The following is a 26839-nucleotide window of genomic DNA, read 5'->3' as shown; positions in this document are numbered from 1 at the left end:
ATAAAGGAACAAGAGCCAAATATATGCTGCCTTCGAGAAACCCACTTAACCTTTAAAGACCTAGACAGACTGAAAGTAAAAAGATGAAAAAAGATATTTCATGCAAATGGAAACCAAAAGTGAACAGGAGTAGCTATACTTACATCAGATTAAACAGACTTTAGGCCAAAAACAGTAAAAATAGGCAAAGTCATTAAATAATGATAAAGGGATCAATTTAGCAAGAGGATATAATAACTCTAAACATATACACACACAACACTGGAGCTCTAGAACATATAAAGCAAACATTAATGGATGTCAAGGGAGAGATAAACTGAAATACAAAAATAGTAGGAGACTTCAACACCCCATTCTCAGTGATGGACATATCATCCAGACAAAAATCAACAAGGAAACATCAGACTTAAGCTATACCTGAAGCCAAATAGGCCTAACTGATGATTCTTTAGGAGAATACCTGTTATTTTCATCAGCACATGGAACATTCTCCAGAATAAGCCATATATTAGGCCATAAAACAAGTCTCAACAAATTCAAAAATCTAGAAATTATACGAATAATTTCTGACAAAATGAAATAAAACTAGACATCAGTAACAAGAGAAAACTTGTAAAATACACAATACATAAAAATTAAACAACATGTTCTTGAATGATCAACTGGTCAATGAAGAAATTAAGAGGGAAAAAAAAATCTCTTGAAACAACTAAAATGGAAATACAACATACCAAACTCTGTGGGATACCACAAAAGCAGTACTAAAAGATCAATTTATAGCAATAGGTATCTCTAACAAAAAATATATAGACTTCAAATACAAAAACTAATTATGTACCTCCAGAAACTAGAAAAGCAAGAACAAACAAAACCCAAAATAGTAGCAGGAAATAAGTAAAGAATTAGAGCATAAACAAAGGGAATTAGGACAAAAATAAATTCAGTATATCAGTGCAATATTTTTTTTTGAGACAGAGTCTCACTCTGTCACCAGGCTGGCGTACAGTAGTTCAATCTCAGCTCACTGCAACCTCTGCCTCCCAGGTTCAAGCTATTCCCCTGCCTCAGCCTCAGCCTCCCAAGTAGCTGGGATTACAAGCACCTTCCACCATACTCAGCTAATTTTTGTATTTTTAGTAGAGAAGAGGTTTCACTATGTTCACCAGGCTGGCCTCAAACTCCTGACCTAAAGAGATCTGCCCACATTGGCCTCCCAAAGTACTGGCATTACAGGTGTGAGCCACCATGCCAGCAGAAATAAACATTTTTCTGAAAAGATAAATAAAATTGACAAACCTTTAGCCAGGCTAAGAAAAGAGAACACCCAAATATAGAAAATCAGACAAAAAAAATTGTGATGTAACAACTGAAACCTCAGAAATACAAAAAATCATTACAGACTAACGTGAGTAACTATGTACTGACAAATTAGGAAACCCAGAAGAAACGAACACATTCCTAGACAAATACAATCTTCCAACACTGAACCACAAACAAATAGAAAACCAGAACGTAAAATTTCTTCAATCAAAGGAAAGCCCAGGACCTGAGAGCTTCACTGCTGAATTCTACCAGACATCTAAAGAAAAACTAATACCAATTCTACTCAAATTTTCAAAAAAAAATAAAGACAAAGCAATGCCTCTTAACTCATTCTACAAAGGAGCATTTCCCCAATACCAAAACCAGACAAAGACACAATAAAAAAGAAAACTACAGGATGATCTCTAATAGAGATAGATTCAAAAATCCTCGATAAAATACTAGCAAACAAAATTCAGCAACATAGTAAAAAAAAAAAAAAAAAAACAAATCACTGCAAGCAAGTGGGGATTATCCAGTGGGATAATCTCCACTTGGAATGCAAACATGGTTCACCATATGTAAAACAATCAATGTGATACACACATTAACAGAACCAAGACCGAAGCCCATGTGATCATTTCAATAAATGCTGAAAGAGTATTTGATATAATTCTATATCCTTGTATGATTAAAAACATTTAAACTGGACATAGAAGAAACATAACCCTAAAATAATAAAGGCCAAATATGACAAACTCATAGCAAACATCGGACTGAATGGGGAAAACTTTAAAACCTTTTCTCTAAAAATTTTGAACAAGACAAGGATGCCCACTTTCACCACTTTTATTCAACATAATACTGAAAGTTTTGGCCAGAGAAATTAGGTAAGATAAAGAAATAAGGGCATTCAAACTGAAAAGGAAGAAGCCAAATTATCCTTGTTCACAGACAATATGTTCTGATACTTAGAAAACCCTAAAAACTCCACCAAAAAACAAAGTCAATAAAGTCGCAGGATACAAAATGCAAAAATTAGCATCATTTATATGTACCAACAGCAAACAATCTGAAGAAGAAATTGAGAAAGCAAATCCCATTTACAATAGCTACAAGGACTATAAAACACCTAAGATTCAATTTACCCAATGAAAAGGAAGATTTATGCAAGGAAAGCTATAAGACAATGATGAGAGGAATTGAAGGGAAGACCAAAATAATGGAAAGGTATCTCATGTTCACGAGTGGAAGAATTAATATTGTCAAAATGGGAATACTACACGAACCAATTTATAGATTCAGTGCAATCTCTATCAAATTGCCTACTAATGATATTCTTTACAGAATTAGAAAAAACAATCTTAAAAATAATATAGAACCACAAAAGACCCCAAATAGCCAAAGCAATCCTGAGATAAAAGAAGAAACCTGGAGGCATCACACTACCTGACTTCAAGATAAACTACAAAGCTCTAGTAACCAACTCAGCATGGTAACTGGCATAAAAGCAGATACATAGGCCAATGAAACAGAATAGAGAACCCAGATATAAATCCATGCAGCTATAGCAAACTCATTTCTAATGAAATTTTCAAGAACATACAATGAAGAAAGAACAGGTTCTTCAATAGATGATGGTGGGAAAACTGGATATGCAGGAGGAAGAACCTAAATCCCCATCTTTGAACATATGTACAAATTAAATCAAAATGAATTAAATCTGTTAAGAGCTGAAACTACAAAACTACTAGAAGAAAGCATTGGGGAAATACCACACAACTTTGATCTGGGCAAAGACTTTTGTGTATAAGACCTCAAAAACACAGGCAACCAAGGCAACAATAGCCAAATGGGATTACATCAAGCTAAAAAGCTTCTGCACAGCAAAGGAAACAATCAATAAAGTGAAGAGAAAACCCACAGGAAGGGAGAAAATAGTTGCAAACTATTCATCTGACAAGGAATTAATAACCAGGATATATAAAGAGCTCAACCAACTAAGAAAAAAATCTGACTTTAAACCTGTGTAATAGATCTGAATATATATTTCTGAAGACATTTAAATGGCTAACAGATATGTAAAAAATGCTCAACATAACTTACCATCAGAGAAATGCAAATCAAAACCACAAAGGGATGTCACCTCACCCCAGTTAAAATGACTTATCAAAAAGACAGGAAATAACAAATGCCAGTGAGTGTGTAGAGAAAATGGAAACACGGTTGTACACGGTTGGTGTGAATATAAAATAGTGTAGTCACTGTGGAAAACTGTATGGAGGTTTCTCAAGATACTAAAAATTGAAATACCATATGATTCAGCAATTCTACTCCTAGGTATATAGGCAAAAAAGGAAATCAATATATTGAAGAGATATCTGCATGCCCATGTTTATTGCAGCACTAGTCACAATAGCAAAAATGTGTAATCAGCTTAATAGCAAAACTATGTAATCAACCTAAGTGCCCATCAGTGAATGAATGGGTTAAGAAAATGTGACAAGATACTTACACATACACACACACACACACACACACACACACACACAAAATATGGAGTACTGCTCAGCCTTAAAAAAAATAAAGTCCTGTCATTTGTAGTAATATTGTTTGAACTGAAGGATATTATGGTAATTAAAAATAAGGCAAGCCCAGCCAGAAAGATAAATATGACATAATCTCACATATATGTGGGAGGTGAAAAGGTGGATCTCATGAAGATAAAGAGTAGATTGGTGGTTACTAGGGACCAGGAAGGGTGAGGATGGAAGAGATGAAAAGGATGATTAATGAGTACAAACATACAGTTTGTGATATGGTTTGGCTCTGTGTCCCCCCCAAATCTCATGTTGAATTGTGATCCCAGGTGTTGGAGGTGGGGCCTGGTGGGAGGTGATTGGATCATAGGGGTGGTTTCTTACAGTTTAGCACCATCCTCCAAGTGCTGTGTCATCATGGAGTTCTCATGAGATCTGGTTCCTTGAAAGTGTGTAGCACCTTCCCCTTTGCTCTCTTTCTTCCTCTGATTCCAGCTATATAGGACGTGCTGGCTTCCCCTTCGCCTTCTGCCATAATTTTAAGTTTGCTGAGGCCTCCCCAGCTATGCTTCCTGTACAGCCAGTGGAACTCTGAGTCAATTACCCTTCTTTTCTTTATAAATTACCCAGTCTCAGGTAGTTATTTTTAGCAGTGTGAGAACAGTTTGACAGAAGACATAAGACCTAGTGTTTTATAGATTAGCAGAGGAACTATAGTTTACAATACTCTATTGTATCTTTTCAAATAGCTAGAAGACAAAAATTTGAATATTTTTAGCATTAAAGAAAGAAAAATATTTAAGGTGATAGATATCTCAGTTACACTGATTTGATCTTTATAAATTATGTGAATGTATTTAATTATCATGTGTCCTGGAAATACACACATATATTAATAAAAATAAAATTAAATCTAATATGTGATTGTTTATACATATACATATATATACATACACACTTACATTTTATATATTTATATATAAATGAAATAATTTAATAAATGGGTGATTACTATATTAAGGAAGAAGAAAAGAAGAAAAAGAATGGGGTATAAGCAACAATGAGAAAAGCTATCATTTGAGAATTTTCTCAAAACTCATTTAGATACAATGCCACAAACTCAAGAGGTACTACAAACCCAAAGAAGAATGATAAATGAAATAACACTTGACCCACCATAGGAAAATTGCTGAAACCCAAAAACATAAAGAGTTTTGAAAGCACCCAGAGTACCTGAAAAGGAGCGGTAAAAATTACAGCTAACTTCAAGCCAGAAACAGTAATGATTGAGTTACATTGTTAAAGTGCAGGAAGAAAATAACTGCCTAACTGTAATTCTGTGTTCAATGACAATTTCCTCAACACAAAGGGGGACAATGACATATTTAAATGATGAGACAGTGAAGCTAATGCAAAAAAAGTGAACTCTGTCTATATATACTTCTCTATACATATACTATATATTGTAAAAATTTAATAAAATAAGATCCTATGTATACATGGGTCTGCCTCTGAGCTCTTTTCTGTTGCATTAGACTGTTCATTTATTCTTGCATCATTGTCATTATTTTCAATTCCAGAGAAGTGTAATATATCAAATTACCTGAGAGAACACATAACTCCATTTTTATGCTTTATGCTTCCTGTCAAATGTTTACTCATCTATTTCTGAGTTTTAGTTCTGCCATATACAAACTAAAATTAAGTTATTAAATTTCTCAGAATATCAAATGAGATTTTATTGGTATTGAATTGAATTTGTAAAATAATTGAAGAATATTTATACCTTTATAATATTGTCATGCCATCTAAGAACATGGACTGTTTCTCTGTTTACCCAACTAAACATCTATTTTTATACAGTTGTATTTTTCTCTTGAAGTTCCAAATGACCTTATTTAAGTTTTTTAAAAAATTGCTTTGCGAATGGTTTTGACTGCTGCTATTAAAGTGCTATTTTTTTTTTAAACATGGAGTCTTGCTCTGTCACCCAGGCTGGAGTGCAACAGCGCAATCTCGGCTCTCTGCAACCTCCACCTCCTGGGTTCAAGCAATTCTCCCGCCTCAACCTCCCGGGTAGCTGGGACTACAGGTGTGTGCCACCACACCCAGCTAATTTTTGTATTTTTAGTAGAGACAGGGTTTCACCATGTTGGTCAGGCTGGTCTTGAACTCCTGACCTCGTGATCCACCTGCTTCGCTGTCCCAATGTGCTGGGACTACAAGCATGAGCCACTGCACCTGGCCGCTATTTGTTTTTGTCATCTATTTTATTAAGCTTATTGATTCAGCATGTGGGTATATATGTAGACAATTATACTGTATACAAACATTGAGACACAAAGAGAAAGCAAAATAAATGAAAGAAATTAAATGAAAAGCTTTTCTCTCCTTTCCAATATTCACACATCCCATTTCTTTGTCTTATCCTATTATATTGGTTGAGATCGCTACTAAATGTGAAATAATAGAGTGATAACAGACACGCTTTTATTTCTCTTCTAAATTTTCAACAATAAGTATGATATTTGATGTAAGGTTATTTGATGCTAAATTGTATCAAATAAATACAGCATTCGATCTCAGAAACTATTAAAAAATAATACCCAAGAACTTAAAAGTATAAGAAAAGAAATAAAATCAACAGCATAAGTTAGTATAATAAAAACAAACAAAATTAATGTAATCAAAAAATCCAAAGTTGGTTATTTAAAACAGTAGTAAAATATGAACCACTGGGAAGAAGAATCAAGAAAAATAAAATTTCATATAGAAAATAGGACTTTATTATGAAAATCAAGGAAATATTTGAATAAATCAAAATTAATTAGAATAATTGACTCACAAATTTAATATATTCTTTTCTGGAAAGAGGCATCAGCCAGGCCTAGAAATTTCTACGGGGTGTTGTTACCAAAATATGAAAGAACAAATATCCTGCTCTTTATTTTGCACTTTTTGTTGAACATTCACAGATTTACTCAAATCCAAATATTTTCTCTCTCCCATTATTACACTTCTGCTCCATTCCCACTTGCTTTCTCTCTTATAAGATGTATATTGAAACTTTTCATTCTATCCTTCCTCCGTGTCTCTTAAAAATTTTTAACAATTTTTATTCAGTTCTATTTAATTCGCTAATTCCAGTTGTATCATTCTGTTAAATATTTCTCCTAAATTTTATTTTAATAAATATGATATTAGTTTCTGATACCTGCAATCATTTCATTTTCATATACTCCTTTTTAAAGAAAAGTTCTCTCTTGTTTTCAAAGATAATAACTACTTTGTTTGGATGACATTATTTTTAATATTTCTTTCCATATGAGTTCTGTATGTTGAGTCTTTCATAATGTGTTCAGTAACTTTTATTTAGTACCTCTATCTTGGTCCTCTTGTCTGTACAACCCACAACAGGTTTTATATTTGCATTTTGCACTTTCCTCCTCAACTGCTAGTGCTGTTCTGCATGCTTTTGGTATTTCTTTTTTGTTACTCTGTTTTTGTTTTGTCACTTCTCTCTTGTTTGTTTGCATTTAGATGCATTTCTTTCTTCCTAGGCCACTGGCAAGAGGTGCTTCTCTGACCGTACCCACAACAGTTGTAAAATTTATTTGAACTGGAGTTCACTAACTAGCACTAAATCCAGCCCCTAACTCTGACATGTAGATTGTGTTCTCTGCCATGATTTAACATGGTTTTAAAAGTCCTAAATCACTCTGCCTATATTTTCCTCCACTTTCTTCTTGGTACTAGAATTTATTCTTACTATTTAGAGTTTTCTCTTCTTATCTGAACACACATTTTATCATCATGTATCTTACACACACACACACACACAAACACACACACACAATTCTTATGTATTGGGAGTTGGGTGGTAGGGAGATAAGTCGTGTGTGTACCACTCTCTCTTGCCCAGGAGTTCACTCCCTTTATTATTCTATCAACGTTCTGGTATTTATTCTATTTTTATTATAAAATTTTCAAATATATGGAAAATTCAAAATAATCATCTTAAAATGAGATAATTTTAATATTTTACCATATTTGTTTTATCTACATTTCCACATGTAGATAAAATTCAAATTTCCCTAACTGTCTCCAAAGTGTGATTATGATTTTTTTCTTTCTAAACCAATCTCTTTTTCATTATCAAAATAGGTCAGTTGTTATATAAACAGTTCCACATTTTAGAGTTACCTGATTGCTTCCTCATTATGTTGCTAACCTGTTATTATATGATCTGTATCTCTTTAAAACTGAATTTAAGTCTAAAAGGCTTTGTAAAATTCAGATTAAACATTTTTGTCAAAAAAAAAAAACCTCTAGAGGTGATGCTATGGTATAACACATTACCACATCAAAATGCACATATCAAATTGCCAATTATTAGCAATACTAAGTTTGATTATTTGGTTAAGATCTCTTGATCCTAAAGGTATCATTTTCTTTTGCAACTTATAAACAATTGGTGGAGTGGGGCTCTAGCACTTTGGAAATTTTCTGTTTCCCACAAACTTCCACCTAATCATTTTAGCATCCATTGGTGATTCTTGCCTAAGTCAGTTACTTCTTTAAAGTTTGCTGAATATTGATTTTCTAAATCTATTGTTTCTTCATTACGTTAACTGGTACTCTTCTACAAAAAAAAAAAAAAAAAAAAAAGCAAATCCTTTATCAACTGTTATATATTGAATTTTTGCATTTCCCCCAAAGATGTATATGTTAAACCCCTAGCCAGCAGTGTGATAGTATTTGGAAATGGGGTCTTTGGGAGATAATTAGGGTTAAGTGAGATCATGAGGATGCTGCTATCATGATGGGATTAGTCCCCTTATAAGAGGCAGCAGATAAAACTCTCTCTCTTTCATCTTTACAATCAATTATAGGTTTTTTTTGTACACAACTTTTTACTTTCAAATTTGCCCATATTGGTCAATGAAAGCCTCTGCAAACTGGCATCTTATTTCTCTTGACATTCCTACCCTAGACTCTGATGCATCATTGCTTTCTGGCACAAGAAGATGCTCCAAACTCAATTTACATATTCCCTATCTTAGATCGAGTACCAGCCACTCCCCCAAAGATCCATGATTCCTTTAATGAGGAAACCAAGATCTGATTGCTAGATGTTTTCATTGCTAATTCTTTGTTGTAGGGGTTGTTCTGAGTATCCCTGGACTCTTCCCACTAGATACCAGTAGGACCTTTCCAGTTATAAAAACCAGAAATATCTCCAGATGTTGCCAAATATTGCCTTGAGGGTCAAAATCACCCCAAGTTGAGAACCTGTGGTTAACAGGAATGAAAGCATTATGTGAATACTCTTCTGAGCCTTGATTTGTTCCTTTTGATAATTCATACTGAAGATAATTCCAAATCAGCACATAGAGGTAATCTTCATTATGTCTTAAGTTCTCATGGTATTCTATTTTGCAGCAGTATCAGAAAATCCTCATTTAAACACTCCCTACTTCTGGACAGAGAATAAATTTGTGTCTTTGTTCTTGATATGCATTGAGGTATATCTTTAGGAAAGATTCCTAAGAATTAGATTTCTGATTAAAAAGCAAAGTACATGTGTAATTTTGTTTTATGTTATGAAATTTTCCTCCATAACATTTGTACTCTTTTTCATTTCATCCAGTCATGTGTGACAGTGCCTTTTTCATAACAGTTTTGCCAACACATTTTATTTTCTGGGAAGTGGAGAATGGGCTGGAGGGTGGTGATATGTTTTGGCTCTGTGTCCCCACCCAAATCTCATCTTGTAGCTCCCATAATTCCCATGTGTTGTGGGAGGTTTCAGGTGGTAGATAATTGAATCATGGGGGTGGATCTTTCCTGTGCTGTTATGATAGTGAATGAGTCTCACAAGATCTTATGGCTTTAAAAATGGGAGTTTTCCTGCAGAAGCTCTCTCTTTTTGCCTACAACCAAACACATAATATGTGACTTGCTCCTCCTTGCCTTCTGCCATGATTGTGAGGCCTTCCCAACCACGTGGAGCTGTGAGTCCAATTAAACCTCTCTCTTTTGTAAATTGCCCAGGCTCTGGTATGTCTTTAGCAGCAGCATGAAAACGGACTAATATAGGTGGGTAATAGGAGTTTTGCTAATTTAATAGACGAAAAGTAATATTTCCAGGTAGTTTTCTGCATTTCTCTTTTTAATATATCTAAGAGCCACTTCCCACACACACTACCCCTACCCCCATTAACTCCATGTTTAAATTTTTTTCCTGTTTCTTTTTTTTGACAAGTTTTCAGGTTTTGTCATCGCTATTTTTTAAGAACATTTTACATTTCAGTAGATATTCTTTAATATAATTAAGAATTATTTTCTGATTTATTTGTGTTTTGACTATGTTCATGGTGGTTTTTTTCTCATTACTTTTTGTATTAAGATTTTTTCTTTACTGCTTCTGGGTTTTGAGTCATTGTGAGAAAAAAACTTTCCACACTTGGAGATTATAAAATAATTCACTTTTTATGTTGCACTTGATATGGTTCAGCTCTGTGTCCCCACTCAAATCTCATCTTGAATTGTAATAATCCCCATGTGTCAAGAATGGGGCCAGGTGCAGATAATTGAATCAGGTGAATCATGGGGGTGGTTTTCCCCATACTGTTCTCATTATAGTGAATAAGTCTCATGGGAGTTGATGGTTTTATAAATGGGAGTTCCCCTGCATAAGTTTTTTTTTGCCTGCTGCCATGTAAGACATGCCTTTGCTTCCGTTTTGCCTTCCCGCATGATTGTGAAGCCTCCCCAGCCCTGTGGAACTGTGAGTCCATTAAACTTCTTTCCTTTATAAATTACCCAGTCTTGGATATGTCTTTATTAGCAGTGTGAGAACAGACTATACACACTTGTATGTTCTTATTTTTTATATTTTTATCTAAGATCTATTTAAAATTTATTTGGATATGGGTGCAAAGTAAGTAATAAAATGTTATGGCCATCAAATAGTTTTTAAACTGTTTATCAAAACCTCTATTTTTTCCATAGTAATTTGAAACGTCACCTTCATTATATACAAAATTTCCATATATCCATAGGTTCTTTTTTTAGTCTTCTGTTCTAGTCCATGAATGGATTTAGTTTTTCTTATCCTGATACCAAAGTGTTTTAAATAGAGATATTGATAATGTATATTTTTAACTTAAAATGAGGCTCATTATTATCATTGCACCTATTCAAAATGTTGCTGGCTGGTCTTGTTTACTTGCTTTTCCTATAAATGACAGAATCAACAGGCCTAGCATCCAAAAAATAATCTGTTATTCAACATGGAGCATCTATTTTTTCAGGTCTATTTTTGTCTCTTTTCAAGATATTTAAATATTTCCTCATACAGATATTATACATTTCTTACTAAATGTCATACCTGGATATTTTATTGTTTTATTTCTATTATAATTGGGATATTTAATAATAGTTTGATAAACTAGACTTCATCAAAATTAATTATTTTGGTATGTGTTTAAGATCATTTCAGGAAGATCAATACTAACCTAGATTTAGAGAAAAACCCATGGTTCTGTGATATATAAAGGTCCAAAGTAAAATCATGAATAAATGTCTCATAATAAGTTAGATGAAGAGAGTTTACACTTCTATTTTACTAATAAACTTGTATAATATAGTTGAATCATATTCCTTATTGCTATGTGGCCCGATTAATCTGAATATTATTAAATCCAGGTTAATACTAATATAGTATGTTAGATTTATGAAATAGTTTGAAATTACATATTTTGCAAATAGATAATCATACAGATTTTTCAAAAGCATAAGGATATCAAAAAGTAAACTATTCAATCTCTTGTTATATGAATGAAACTTTTTCTACTATTAAATGAGCAGACTGGCCTGGCACAGTTGCTCACGCCTGTAATCCCAGCACTTTGGGAGGCTGAGGTTGGCAGATCACTTGAGGTCAGGAGTTCAAGACCAGCCTGGTAAACATTGCGAAGCCCCGTCTCTACTAAAAATGCAAAAATTAGCCAGGCATGGTGGCAGGTGCCTGTAATCCCTGCTACTCGGGAGGCTGAAGGAGAATCACTTGAATCCAGGAGGTGGAGGTTGCAGTGAGCTAAGATAGCACCGTTGCACTCCAGCCTGGGCTACAAGAGTGAAACTCTGTTTCAAATAAATAAATAAATAAATGAGCTGACTGAAAAAAGCGAACAAATGAAATTAATAACTTTGGACTGTCAAAAAAACACTGTTTAGAAAATGAAAAGACATGCCACAGATTAGGAAAGAAAATTTACAAAACATGTATCTTATAAAGGACTTGTACCCTTAATATATAGTTTCCATAATCTAACATATAAAGCAAAAATCTAAATTAAAAAAATAGACAAAAGATTTAAATAGACGTGACCAAAAAATATATTAGATGGATGAAAAAAATGTGAAAAATGTTCAATATCATTACTTATTAGAGAAACATAAATGGAAACCACAGCGTCATACCACTATACACCTGTTAGAATACCTCAACCTCGTCTAACTCCAAAAGGGCAGGGAGGTATGATCCTAGCCTATGCTCAAAAGGAGTGCGGCAAGTATTTAGCCAACAGCACAGATAAAGAATCTCACAAGGCCTTCGGGGTTCTACAGGGTCCTTCCTCTAACAATTACGCACACCTAATTGTAAAACATCTCCCTCTTGCTCCCGGTCCTAGGTCTTCTCAGGCTTTTTTAAAAAACCTTCATACTTTCCATGTTACTTTCAACCACTGGACTTTCTCACATAAGAAACCCTCTCCCTCAAGTTTTCTTATCTCTCTTGGCCTAGTCCAGTTCTACCCATCTGAAAACACAGTGACTCTTAGTTCATAGGTTAAATGCCCTTCCTCCTTCAGAATGGCTGGAAATTTAATATGGATTGTGAAATTGTGTCATTAACATCTCTTTATCTACTAGCCCATAAAGCTCTGAGGGAATGGAGACTACACTTGATTTTACTTTCCCTTATCTCTTTAGTACCTAGCACAACTGTGGCACCTTTTAGGTATTCATTCAACATTGTTGAATCAATGTATGAATGAAAGAGTAGGTGAATTAAAATATACGAAATTTGAAAACAAAAACATGAAAATCCAGAAAATTGAAGATGGACAGAATCATGAAGGTCTTTTTTTTTTTTTTTTTTTGAGACAGAGTCTTGCTCTATTGCCCAAGCTGGAGTACAGTGGCGTGATCTCAGCTCACTGCAACCTCTGCCTCCCAGGCTCAAGCAATTCTCATGCATCAGACTCCTGAGTAGCTGGGACTACAGACGCACACCACCATGCCTGGCTAATTTTTATATTATTAGTAGAAATGGGATTTTGCCATTTTGGCCAGGCTGGTATCGGACTCCTGGCAGGCTTCAAGTGATCCATCCACCAGCTCAGCCTCCCAAAGTGCTGGGATTACAGGCATGAGACACAGAGCTTGGCCAGTAAGCACCTATAACTGAAAAAACATGCTCACCTCTCTAGGAGGCTTTTACTTCAAAGCTTGGATGGAGTGTAAAGAAATGGCATTTTTATCACTGAAGTAAGGTAATGCTAATTATTGATAAAAGCTGAGGTAATTTAAAAGATATTAAAATATACTCAGATATCAAATGAATGTATTATTTCATGACATATAGCCTCTAAAATACAATGGTCTCTAGAATCATGGGATTATAAAATGTTAGAAGTTGAAGAGACTTAGAGGTTTTTTCTTAAAACCAGCTAACTTATTTTACAGAAGAAGAAAGCTGAGCAAGTTTCTAGTTTAGAGATGACATTGGAAACATTTCTCCTGATTTCTAGTCTAGTGATGCTGCTTATTCCTTTCATTTTAACTTATATGTCCTATTTTTATCCTCTTTTAATATATTCATAACTGTCTTTTTTTCCAATAGGCATTTATTGGAGATCTACATTAACCAAAACTGACTTCATCACAGTTTACACACCTTATCATTGGGCACATATGGAAAACAAAATAATTATTCTTTTGTGTGCTCATTTGTTTAAATCCTTAAATATTGAAGTTGTAAATATTTTAATATGTATTTTCTATTTTTAGAGCATTGACAAAATATTGACTAAGAGTTATTTCTGCACTGTGTTTTAGAATCACGGCTCCCAAAGGTGGCAGATCATGTCACCACTTCCCAGATGTATCACTCCGATATTCTCAATTTTAAATGCAGATTTTGGGTATCTCCTGAGAATTCATATTTTTTAAAAATGCAAGCAATCCAAAAGCACAGCCAGGTTAGAAAATCAGTGTCTTAGAGGATTACCAAATTTTGATAAACTCAAAAACTAATCTTATGAAACATACCTAGCCCAATCTAAAATAATGATAGTAATACTTGATGGTAATATCATGTAATAGAATAAATGAATTACCTAAGGCTTTTTATTGAAGCACCCAATTATTTGCAAATGCAAAATGTAGTAGAAGCCGGATTGGTTGAACTGATAAAATAATTTAGAATGTGAAATGTCTAAGTCCTATATTATTCAGATTTAGAGAGCACCCCTCCTGACATTTCTTTCCGCTGCTTCACAAATGCCATCATCTTTATGACTATAGCCTTTTTACTTTTCCTTACTGCTATTGCCTTCCTGCAGACTTTATAGCAGCTTTGACAGTCCCCCTCTTGATTCATTTAACTCCCCCTCCTTCTCTCTGCTGTCTTTTTCCTCCATCTATTTTAAGTTACAAGGAAAGACAAGAAAATCACAGCCTAAAGGCTTTCAGAATTTAACGTTTTCACTCTATGGAATATATGAATCACCCACTTGCACATTCTGGCGTTTAGTTATTTGTTTCTTTTTCCAAAAGAAATTGTTTTTACAGATTGCAAAAACATGTATTTAGATATTGACTCTTTTTTGACACTCTCTCCCCTCTGAAATATCCGTTGCTCTCTGGTCATACTCAAACACGTTCACAATATGTGACCAGCAAAATAAAACAGAACATGACTAATATGGCACAAAATCTTCAGTAGACAGCATCTTTAAACTACGTAGTTATATGAATCTGGCCTTAGTTAGTAGAACCAGTATAAGCCAGTCACTAACAGGAGTTAAAGATCTCATTCCAGGCTAAGCTCTGGGAAGGAGGAACACTGGCATGGTTTAAGGCCAGTTGTACTTTTCCATCTAGGTGCCAGCCAGGCCCCAGAGTTTATGATACCATGAAGGTTAAAAACTCTTGTGTTATCAGGTATTGTTTCTTCTATAGAACCTGCCTTTTGGTCATCTTTTTGAAAATCTGTTTCTCAGAAATATATTGGGGGTTAATATGAAACTAGCCTGAGATGCCTTCCACTAGTGAGGAGTCCTGACACTTGCAATATGTAACCAGACCAGGAAGAGAACTGATGAAAAAGGGGCAGGCAATGGAGATCTAAACCAGCTGCTGATACTTTGAGAAGAAACACATGCCTGGATGAGCTTTCCTCTGTTTTGTGTTTGCTGCTGCTTCTCATTGTCAGAATATTAAATCATCAAGGTTCGGGGAAGGGAACCAGGATGGCTGTATTTAGTCATTGCTACTGAGCCCTCAGAGACAGCCCAGCCCGGTTGTGAGGTCTGGTACCAAAGCTGGATAGACATAAGCCGTGGATGTGTTCCCTATTCCACTTCAACAGTTTCTCTCTTAAATCTGCTTGTTGTCATGCTATGTGACTGGACAAAATTGAGTGTTAGGGACTTGAGATCCTAGGTCCTGACTTTCTCACTGTCTCTTCTCTCCCTGAAATACAACAAAAAACAATCTTTACCAGAGAGAAAATGGAGAGTGTCAATGGCCATTGGACAGTGTATGTCATAAATCTAAAAACGAACAAGATTCAGAGTTGCAGGTCAGCAGAGCCAAGAACTGAAGCAAAGAATAAAACAGAACAAAACAACGAGTGAAGTTTTTAAGTAGCAGAAGATCCAGATAGACATAGGGAACATCAGACAGAAATCCGAAAATTAACATGATCATAATATACACACATACAAACACAAACAGAGCCAAGCCAGGGCCAAAAACAATTTCTAAAATAATTCTGTCCATGAAGGCCTCAGATTTTGCAATCCCTAGACATTCAAACCTCCACTGGTGGTGCTAAATTCTAGATCAGGGTACTGTACTTTTAAATAGACTCTAGTCTATTTCAATTTGCCTATGATCTACAAAGCTATAGTAGGACATAGACATACTAAAACAGAGACAAATGATTGGTCTTTTGAGAAACAAAAGAATCTGGCTGTCTAGAAAACATGCCAGATCTAGGTACGGTCACATACCTCCCTGGAATCTGAAGCTCAAAATGGTGTCTCTGTTTTTAGAGCACTAACCTAGATTTAAAACAGAAGTGGGAATAATGCAGACAAGATGTGCATCGGGGATCACGAGCTTCTTTTCATTGGCTTGTCCTCTCTTCTATTACTACTACTGATACCACTACTGGCAGTACTACTCCTTTGAATGTCACTAAAATAGCCCAGATGCTGTTAGGGTAGCTGTTTTCATGAATAAGATCCACTAATGCTTTAGATATAGACCTTATGGACCCACCCAAGCTCCATTTTATTGTTGTGCATTGACACCCACATCTCTACATTTATCAGTCTTCCCACTTCACTCGTAAAGTGGCCTTCTTCAGGAACTGGAATTCTGATCTATCATAAGGTTCAGCTTCTCAATTAAGGTCCTCTGTATAGACATCTTCACTGCAAACAAGAGGTAGAATTTCAAAATTGCAGAAATCAAATAGAAAGTCAAGACTGGAGAAAGAAACATCCTTTAAAGTCATTTCAGTCAGATCCAGTCCACTGCTGGACTCTCTTTTAAACATTGTTTATTTTTCAGCTGACATTCTCTTTTATAGAAGTCATTTAAGTAATCAAAGATAGTCATTTCTTGTTCTGATTGAACAGTTATATTTTCTAATATTCAGGTTGCTAGTGGTAGCAACGTACTTTAAAATGACACTCATAAGAACTTCACTTAATTATTTGGATATGGTTGGAGTAGCACAGACCCAAGCAAAATTACACCTCCTTTGTTTTTGATTTTAAGTCTAATTCAATGATTAGTTACTTGGATGATAGAAGAGGAAGGGGAGAATAAGAATAGGGAGTTGAAATGACAATGATAATTTAGATGATCTGAGCTTAAAATTTAGATATTCTGAGTTCAGCATTATGCTTAGCATCTACATAGGATTTAGGAATTCCAAGACAGTTTTATATTTACTATATGAGTTGACCTACACACCAAGCGATTATGATAGATAAGACAAGGTGAGAGTTCACACTTGATTTTCTTACAAAACAAAGTATTTCCACATAATTGCTTAAAGCTGAAGCTACTCTTATCCCATCTTCCTGGAGCCTAAACCACTAACATAAGTGTATTTCCTTCAAAGACGTCACTCCCACACATCCATCTTTCACTCCAGTTGTCAAACAATGAGATACAGAGTTTGGCAACAAAAAAACACAAGGCACATTTTGACACTTGGATATCTGAAAAGACAAAATTAACAATGCATTAATATCATGTAAATGTCACCCCTCTCCTCTTTCCTTTCAAAATATCATTTTCTTTTTTTTTAATTTATTTATTATTATTATACTTTAAGTTGTAGGGTACATGTGCATAACGTGCAGGTTTGTTACATATGTATACTTGTGCCATGTTGGTGTGCTGCACCCATCAACTCGTCATTTACATCAGGTATAACTCCCAATGCAATCCCTCCCCCCTCCCCCCTCCCCATGATAGGCCCCGGTGTGTGATGTTCCCCTTCCTGAGTCCAAGTGATCTCATTGTTCAGTTCCCACCTGTGAGTGAGAACATGCGGTGTTTGGTTTTCTGTTCTTGTGATAGTTTGCTAAGAATGATGGTTTCCAGCTGCATCCATGTCCCTACAAAGGACACAAACTCATCCTTTTTGATGGCTGCATAGTATTCCATGGTGTATATGTGCCACATGTTCTTAATCCAATCTGTCACTGATGGACATTTGGGTTGATTCCAAGTCTTTGCTATTGTGAATAGTGCTGCAATAAACATACGTGTGCATGTGTCTTTATAGCAGCATAATTTATAATCCTTTGGGTATATCCCCAGTAATGGGATGGCTGGGTCATATGGTACATCTAGTTCTAGATCCTTGAGGAATCGCCATACTGTTTTCCATAATGGTTGAACTAGTTTACAATCCCACCAACAGTGTAAAAGTGTTCCTATTTCTCCACATCCTCTCCAGCACCTGTTGTTTCCTGACTTTTTAATGATCGCCATTCTAACTGGTGTGAGATGGTATCTCAGAGTGAACAGGCAACCTACAGAATGGGAGAAAATTTTTGCAATCTACTCATCTGACAAAGGGCTAATATCCAGAACCTACAAAGAACTCAAACAAATTTACAAGAAAAAAACAAACAACCCCATCAAAAAGTGGGCAAAGGATATGAACAGACATTTCTCAAAAGAAGACATTCATACAGCCAACACACACATGAAAAAATGCTCATCATCACTGGCCATCAGAGAAATGCAAATCAAAACCAAAATATCATTTTCATTTGAATCACAATTCACTTAAAAATAAGGTCCTTCCTGTCTTTAACATAATGGGATCAACTTGCTTCCTTACCCTCTTTCTCTTTCCCTTGTACCCTTGGTCAGTGTATATGTATATGTGTCCTTGTGAATGAAGGAGAGGGGACAGATTTCCCACTTCCACCTCTAGGATTCTGGCTTTGAGATTAAGACGCCTTAGGAGTGCATGTCTGCATCTGCCTTGGAGACTGTGTCTACTTGGAGACCTAAGTATCATGACCTACTTATATGCAGGCCCCACCAGGTGGATCCTCAGATTCACTCCTCTGGTGTTCTGGCTCTCTTATATCTCTCCAATGTGCCAGATGTTTCTTAAATTGCTCTCTCACTCAGTAAATTTGAAATCAGTGGGGCTTGGTGGTAAAGGGAGAGGGCTGTTGTTTCTTAATTTTGTTTCCTCCTTTGAACACTCCTGCCACATCTGTGCACTGACAAAACTATCTTGAGTCCCTCCCTCTGTGGCAAATTTTGGTTTTGGGTTCTAAAGTTTCATTAGCCCAAGCAAAGTCTCCTGGAAGCTATTTCATTTTTCATAGCTGCAGGCAGCAGAAGCTAACACTCTCAAAAAATGGAAAAAGCGAGAGTCTTATTGTGGTTTTATAAGTGTCTCTTTGATGCCCCTTTGCAGGTGCGGATATAAGGCTGCTGAGCTTCAAGAAAAGTTCCGTGCTCAATTCCTGTCTATGGTTTCCTGTAATCTGCCCCTTCATCTTCCTGGGAATTTATTAACTTTAGCAGTTATTACAGAGAAGACTCAGTAGCTCACAGTAACCTTCAGAGTAATCAAAATCCCACCAGTTATTCTATGGAAGCATACTTTGTTGTCCAACTTAATGGAAGAAGTGTACAATATAGTGCAAACAGTATTTCAGGAAAACTGAATGTGATTCTAAGCCATTCCACTAACCAGCAGCATGATACTGAGAAAATTATTTAACATCTCTGGACCCAGGTTTTTGTCTTAAAAAAATTAAAAAGTTGAGTCTATAATCTCTATGCTTTCTTCCAAGTTTACCAACCTATATGTATTTTATTAATCTAATTAATGTTTATTGCCTGCTCTTTTGTATCACACTTTATGCTGGATGACTGTAGAGAAGCAATGATATATAAAATGCAGTATCTAACCCCAAAGCATATAGTCTAATTGGTGTAAAAATCGTATGAACCAATAAATAAGTATAATTCATAATGTGGAGTGTTATAAGCAAGATTCCTGGTAAGGTGAGGTAGTTGAGGAATTCCTAATTCAGATTGTGGGGAGAAAGTGAATAATGAATATTGGACTTTATTTACTTTTCCATTTCTCAATTGTTCAAGATAGAGTAAATGACAACCATATTACATCTATGTACATATATTACATATATTATGTATATAAAATACAGTTGTTAGTGGTAATTGTTACAAGGTTATTGAAATTGTGTACTGGTGCTAGATATTATAATGAACATTTAGCATGTGTTACCACTTATAAAATTAAAATAACTATGGGGTAGGTACCATGTTTGGTACTTAACTCTAGCTGCTGAAACAAACATTCTAAATGTTAGTTGGGAAGCTTTGGAAGCTTTCTGCCAATTGACGACTCAAGGTTCAACTGATTTCCATCTTTGTCATCTCAGATGCATAACCTCCAGGTTCTTGCAGAGAAGACTGAGAACCAAGTCTCATCCCTCACAATGCTTTTAGTCCCACTTCCCATTTCATAAATACTGAGCTGGTTGTAGCTCTATGAATAGCCATACTGTTTCATTCATCCTCTCTTTACACATACTACATGTTTAATCTGAAAGTGACTTTTGCTTCTTTCCTCTTAGCAAATTCCTATTCTTTCTCCTGCAAATAATTTTTTTAACTATTGTATACATTTCTAGGACTGTAGGAAATTTGGTTCTTCTTGTGTGATGCTAAGTGGCAAAAGCAAGACTCACAGTCAGGCAAACACACACATATTATCCTCTTCCCAAATGTACATAGTTCTCATTTGACTGCATGTGTCAAAAATCAACCTCATCTTTCACTACACCTTTCCTTTTGTGATCCTTACTATTTGTTGCTAGCATGATTTTCCTTTCCTTGACATATGGGCCTTATGCCTTGAAACTGACTTTTTAATGGTACCCATGGTGTTCTTTCTGCAACACAGCTCATGTTTATACCTTCTCCTCTTTCCCATGGCCATGGCCATTGGCATGGTTCAAGTCCCTATCACCTCTTTCTCTGATCATTGTAGGAGCTTCATAACCTCTAGCTACTTCCTTTTTCAATGTATTTTACTTCTGCTTCCAGACAGTTATATTTCTTTTTTAGTTTTTATCTCCACAATGCCTTACATAGTGACTTACAAAGAGAAAATACTTAATAAATTACTTTGCCACTGACAATTACAATGATAAAGATTTATTAAATAATCAAAATAACTATCAGTGTATACTTTTAAAGCCTACAAATTATAGAGGAATAAATGAATGTGATTACCACAAATGAACTTGCAATGTTTTTAGAAACCCAAAGATTTTAGAAGTAACACTGAGAGCAGTGATAGATGTTTCAGTTGCATGTGAATGTGTATATCTGTTATGTACCTGTGCAAGTACGCACACACAAAGATGAAAAAATCCATCTTGTAATAATAAAACTACTCTATATTCAGCCCTCTTTTTCAAACAATGCAAAATTTCTTAGTGAGGTTTATTTCATAAGTCTACCTAAAACCATATTTTAGAAGGTAAATACAAAGAAAATATATAATAAAAAGGGCTCTGATCAGAAAAAGCAAACAGAAGGACTCTATTTTTCTGCCTAAACTATATGCATATTTTTACCAGTGACTCTCTTCTTAATCAATCAATGAACATTAAGCCCAGAATTGCATGAGACATTCTAGGGTAAAGAATAAAGTAAATTGTCTTTTTTAAAACCTTTAAAAATTAATATTCACACCTTCATGTGAAAAGAACTTTCAAATCATGGTGTGCAACCAGAAGTTTTAAAAGAAGATACTGAGACATTCAACTAAATAAAAATGTAAAACTTCCCTGTTTAAAAAAAAAAAAAAAAAGCACGATACAAGTTAAAGACAAATAACAAAATGGAAAATAATAAGAGCAACATAAATAAAAAAGACTAATATCATTAATATACAAACAGTTGTCATAAATCAATAAGAATGCTCCAGGAGAAAAATGAGCAAAGAATATAAATAGGCAATTCACAGAAGAATAAGTATAAATGACTTGTAAATGCATGAAAAAACATTCAATTTTACTAGTCATGAAGGAAAAACAAATTAAAACAAGATATAATTTTTCACCTGTCAAATTGGCAAAGATCTAAAACAGATACTGTTCGCTTTTGACAGGAGTTTAGATAAACAGGCTCTCTTGCATACAGCCGCTGAAAGAATTTATTCCACTTTTTTGGAAGGCAATTTCTCTTTATATCTTAAAAGTATTAAGAGTTTACATAAAGTTGGTTTACTAAATTAAGTAAGAACCTAATAATTATCAAAGAAATAATTTGACAAATTTTAAAAGATATGTGTATAAGGATTTGCACTGTGCCATTATCTACAATAGCAAACAATTAGAGATAATGTTCAATAATAGGAAATTGACTAAAACATAACTATAAAAATGACTTACGTCTACATCTTTTGGCAAAGGAAGATGTTCATGATGTACTAATGCAAAAACAGACTGGATAATAATATGTAGAATATTAATTTATTTTAGGAAATCTACATATAAATACATTTCTGGAAAGATTTATATAAAATATAAGGGAGTTTAAGTCTGAATGAGTCATTTACTAGTGATTTTCTCTGCTCTCACCAATATTTGAATTTTTCAGCATAAATACAGACCATATATAAAGTATATATAATTCATGCTATAGTTTTGACATAATAGGGTTTTTTGTTTGTTTGTTTGTTTTTTTTTTTTTTTTTTTTTTTTTTTTTTTTTTTTTTTTTTTTGAGAGGGAGTCTCACTCTGTCACCCAGGCTGGAGTGCAATGGCGCGATCTCAGTTCATTGCAACCTCTGCCTCCCAGGTTCAAGCAATTCTCCTGCCTCAGCCTCATGAGTAGCTGGGATTATAAGCACAGGCCACCATGCCCGACTAATTTTTGTATTTTTGTAGAGATAGGGTTTCACCATGTTGTCCAGGCTGATCTTGAACTCCCGACCTCAGGTGATCTGCTTGCCTGGGCCTCCCGAAGTGCTGGGATTACAGGCATGAGCCATCGTGCCCAGCCTAGAGTCTTAAATTTAGAAGGAATCATTGAAACAATCTAATCTATTCCAACCTAGAGACCGGGTTAAGGATTCCCTACACAAATGTTTCTAACTGATGACAAAGTGTTTGTCTCGAATATTGTAAATGAATTGAAGGCCACTATTCTATGTCCTATTTTGGAATCTTTAGTTTGTTTTTAATACTTTCTACCTATTAGCCCTAGTTCTGTGCTCTGGAACAGTGGAGGAGAAACCTACTTACTTCTTTACGTGACAGTTTATCAACTCTTTGGAAGAAACAATCGTCTCCCATCCTGGGCTTGTCTTCACAAATATATCAACCCCTAAGGCTCCATCTATGGCTCTTTTGGCCTTGAGATCCTCTCTCATCAAGGACAAACTCCTTCAGATACCTCCCCTAAGAGACTTGACATACACCACTAGAAACTGTGGACCAAGTCAGAATAGGAAAAAAGGTAAAGGAAAAAAAAATAAAAAAATAAACTTAAGAAAAGAAAAACATCTCTGTGAGTGAGAATGATAAACTCAGGCTTCACAGAAAAGATAGAACTTGCTGTAGATCTGTGAATTTTTGATAACCAAAGAAGTAGAAGGGAAATCTAAGCTCTATAAAGTGAGAGACAGTTTCATCTTAATGGTTAGCTTTTCAATTCAAAGAAGGAATAGAGGGGAATTTAAATTTGCCTTTCTTCACATTTATTCTTACGTTCTTTTCACTCCCTTTCTGCCTTCTTGCAATCTTTGCTGCTTTGGGAAATGCCAAAAAAAAAAAAAAAAAAATTAAACAAACCATTGTTTTGTGGCTACTATTCAAGGTGTTAACAATGTTACATTTTTCAATATTTTTATTGGTGTTAGTCCCTAACTATTTCCTTTATATAGGTTTCAAATTCTCAGTTAGGCTACAAGCAGCTTAAAACCAATGACACATCTTTAATTTCTTTGTCATCTCTTCCCGTGCCCTTTACCACATAAGAATGCATACCATGTCTAAAATATTGTTTAGGCTTATTAAGTAAATGGTGGTGTTTTTTGTCATCTGATGATTAGTCTTTCTGAGGTAGCATCACACTTTTACCCTATGCCATACATAAAGGCCTACATCCTATCCTAATTGTCATACTAGGAGAAGGAATCAGGTCGCAGTGTTGTCATTGCTGAAGTCCATCCATGTTCCTTCCAGTTGTAGACAAATTCTTGTACAGCTTCTTCCTCTCCACTGTGGCTTTTGTGAAATTCTCAGTGGGAGATGATAGGGATCATTCTCTCCCAATGGATAGGTGTAGCTCTTAAGGCAAGAGCAAGGGAAATGCTGGAGGCCGCTGAGCCTCCAATGTAAGAGTTGCTGCCAGTCGGACTCACGCTAGCCTCTCTCATTCTTTCTCCTATAAGACCTTTTCCCTTCTTCTGACACACTGGAGTTTCTATAGAATAATCCCTCACTTCAAAATTGTGAACTTATGATTCTCATATCCAGGGATCTGCTCTGGCTGATCCAGGGACTCAAACGATTTTTCCTTTTTCCTTCATGATCATCCCGACCGAAGAGAATGACAGGGCAGCAGGAGATTATCATACTTGGCTAATGTGGCTCCTTCTAGAAGAGCTAAAGGGAACAGTTGGTGCCTCTGAAGTGGTTTGAGGATTGGTTTTCATTGCTTGTTGCCATCAGGAGTGACCAAGGAATGATGGCTGACTCATGACCCTCCAGCTGGGGCCTCGGAGCCCAGCACCTGATTTGATTATCACATTGCATTTATCTTGCCAACATATGTCAAGAGGACAGCTTTTGGGAAAAAAAGATGTATTAAGCAAAAACTATACACCCAATATACCTCATCTTTACACTCAATACCCTTCCCTTAGTCATTTTCCTCACTACTCTACTTTGTATCTAGTCCTATTCCTGTGTCCTAAAATAAATGTTCCTTTATAATAAGATATTTGCATATCCAGTGAGAAAGACTTTATTATTAAAAGAGGTTTTAGAATAAACTAAGTGGTGACTATGATTGCAAACTAGGTAGCCTGTTGACATAATGAGTTAGGATACCTTCTAAGATCCCACCACATAAACAAAATTTTCTTATTCAGTATGACCCTGAATGATTTCACAAACCAGAAATACCCATGGCCTGAATCCATTACCTACCCATACCTTATTTTTAATTTATTTAGGAAATATAAATTAAAGCTAAATTGATATTTTTTGATAAAAAAAAATTAATTTGAAAAATTTGCATTATGAATGCAGTGCTGAAAAACAATTTATATTTATAGTTGCTACGCAGACAACTACTTCCACTCAATACCACTGGCATGAGACAGGTGGCCAACATCAATCTTCTCCCCTGGAACTATTAGACATTAACCAACCTCTAGAGGCAGAAAGGGGCTCCAAAATTTGCTAATAGAAGGGTAAAGCTTAATTGAGATAGAAAGCTGGCTAGATCCTGAGCCTTCAGCAAAGAAGATGGGGGCAATGATATACAGGGAAATTTTTGTTGTGGGATGTACGATCAGAAACGACAAATGGTCAAAGAACTTTTGCCAAAATGGCCTAGACCCTAAACACATTATTTTCCCTATTTTTCTCCATAGTAAATGTAAGCACTTGATTAGTGTCTCATCAACAATATCATATCGCAATTCACCAGTGGGTTACTACAGAGGTTGTCTGATATGATATCTCAGGAAATATTGATATAATACTGAGTTTCAATGACTCCCTTTTATTAATGACTGACTTCTCATCTCATGGCTTGTATATTGAGCATCATGGGTATTGTTAATTGTCCCTGGAACCTGATTTTCACACAGAACCAGAATATGTGCTCTCTGAGAAGGTTAATCACACAAACGCTCTTTGACTTCTTTCTCATGAATGCCACATCCTCCTCAGAACCAAGCCCACGACTGACTGACAAGCCCAATGGAGAAAGAGCAGAAAACAGGAAAACATGTATTACACATTGCCCTGCATTCATCAGACTGCCCTTCAGAAAGGGGAAATAACAAAGAGTGAATGGTGGGAAGTCATTTTATCTGCTAGAAAAATATGCCCTGTTCCCTACTCAAAAAACAAGTGGTTGTGAAGCAACGGCATTATTTAAAGCTACAAGGCAAACAGGAAGAGGCAAACCAAACAGGCAGACCCTGAGAACTTCCCGCAAGTGCTCCCCTCAGCTGGGCTGGTTTGCAGTCTGATGGGCATGCTGACAGGCTCCAGTGGTTGCTGTGAACCCAGAGCATTCTTGACGAGAAAGGAAAGAGGTAAAGAAAGTGCTAGTTCCTCTTTAGCAAGCTATTTGGGAAACATTTGCCAATTCAAAGGAATAACAATGATTTCTAAAACCAACAACCATTAGCGTAAGCATTAACATCTGAGAAAGAAACCCAATGCTACAATGCAAGCTTGAAGAGTTAGGAATTGCCCAAGAATAGGAGGTAGAAGAAAGTTGTCTACAAAACCCAGAAGAATGGTGGTACTTAAAATTAATTGACAACACAAGTGACTGTAGTGGCCAAAGAATGATCATCATTGGAACTTTAAAAGTTTACAGGTTGGGGTCAATGAGTCCCCAGTTTTGAAATATTTGATATGAGTGGACAGATATTCCAGGAACTGTGTGGGATGACACTCTTGGTCTCAGTTCCCCATTTTAGCCACATTTGAAATACCTAGAACTATATCTCAAGATAGCCTCTGAGCTAAGTTGTTATTTTGTTGCTTCACAAATCAATCTCAGTTCTGAGAAAAGAAGTGGACAAATATTGTGACCACAAAGCAATTCAGGTATTATTCTTAATCCTTACCATGGGCTAAGCATTAAGCGTCAATGTCATCATCTTACAAACGAGGGTACTGACACTAGGATAATTGTTCACCATCAGAGAGTCAGTTACAGCTAAGTCCATCAGATAATATACCCCCTCTTTCTTCTGTACCATGGGATAAAACACATTTAGGAGACAGTAGAGAGATGATGCCCCTGCATCATCATTTCTCATGGCAAACAAACTGAATTTTCTTTGGGCCAGAGTGAGCAGTCACAGGGGAAAAGTCCTACCCTTGGACATAATGAGAAGTTTGAGTCTGCAG

Source organism: Macaca nemestrina, chromosome 19 (assembly GCF_043159975.1).
Source record: "Macaca nemestrina isolate mMacNem1 chromosome 19, mMacNem.hap1, whole genome shotgun sequence".
Taxonomy (NCBI): domain Eukaryota; kingdom Metazoa; phylum Chordata; class Mammalia; order Primates; family Cercopithecidae; genus Macaca; species Macaca nemestrina.
The sequence above is the reverse complement of the archived record's forward strand: the minus strand, read 5'-3'. Positions refer to the sequence as shown.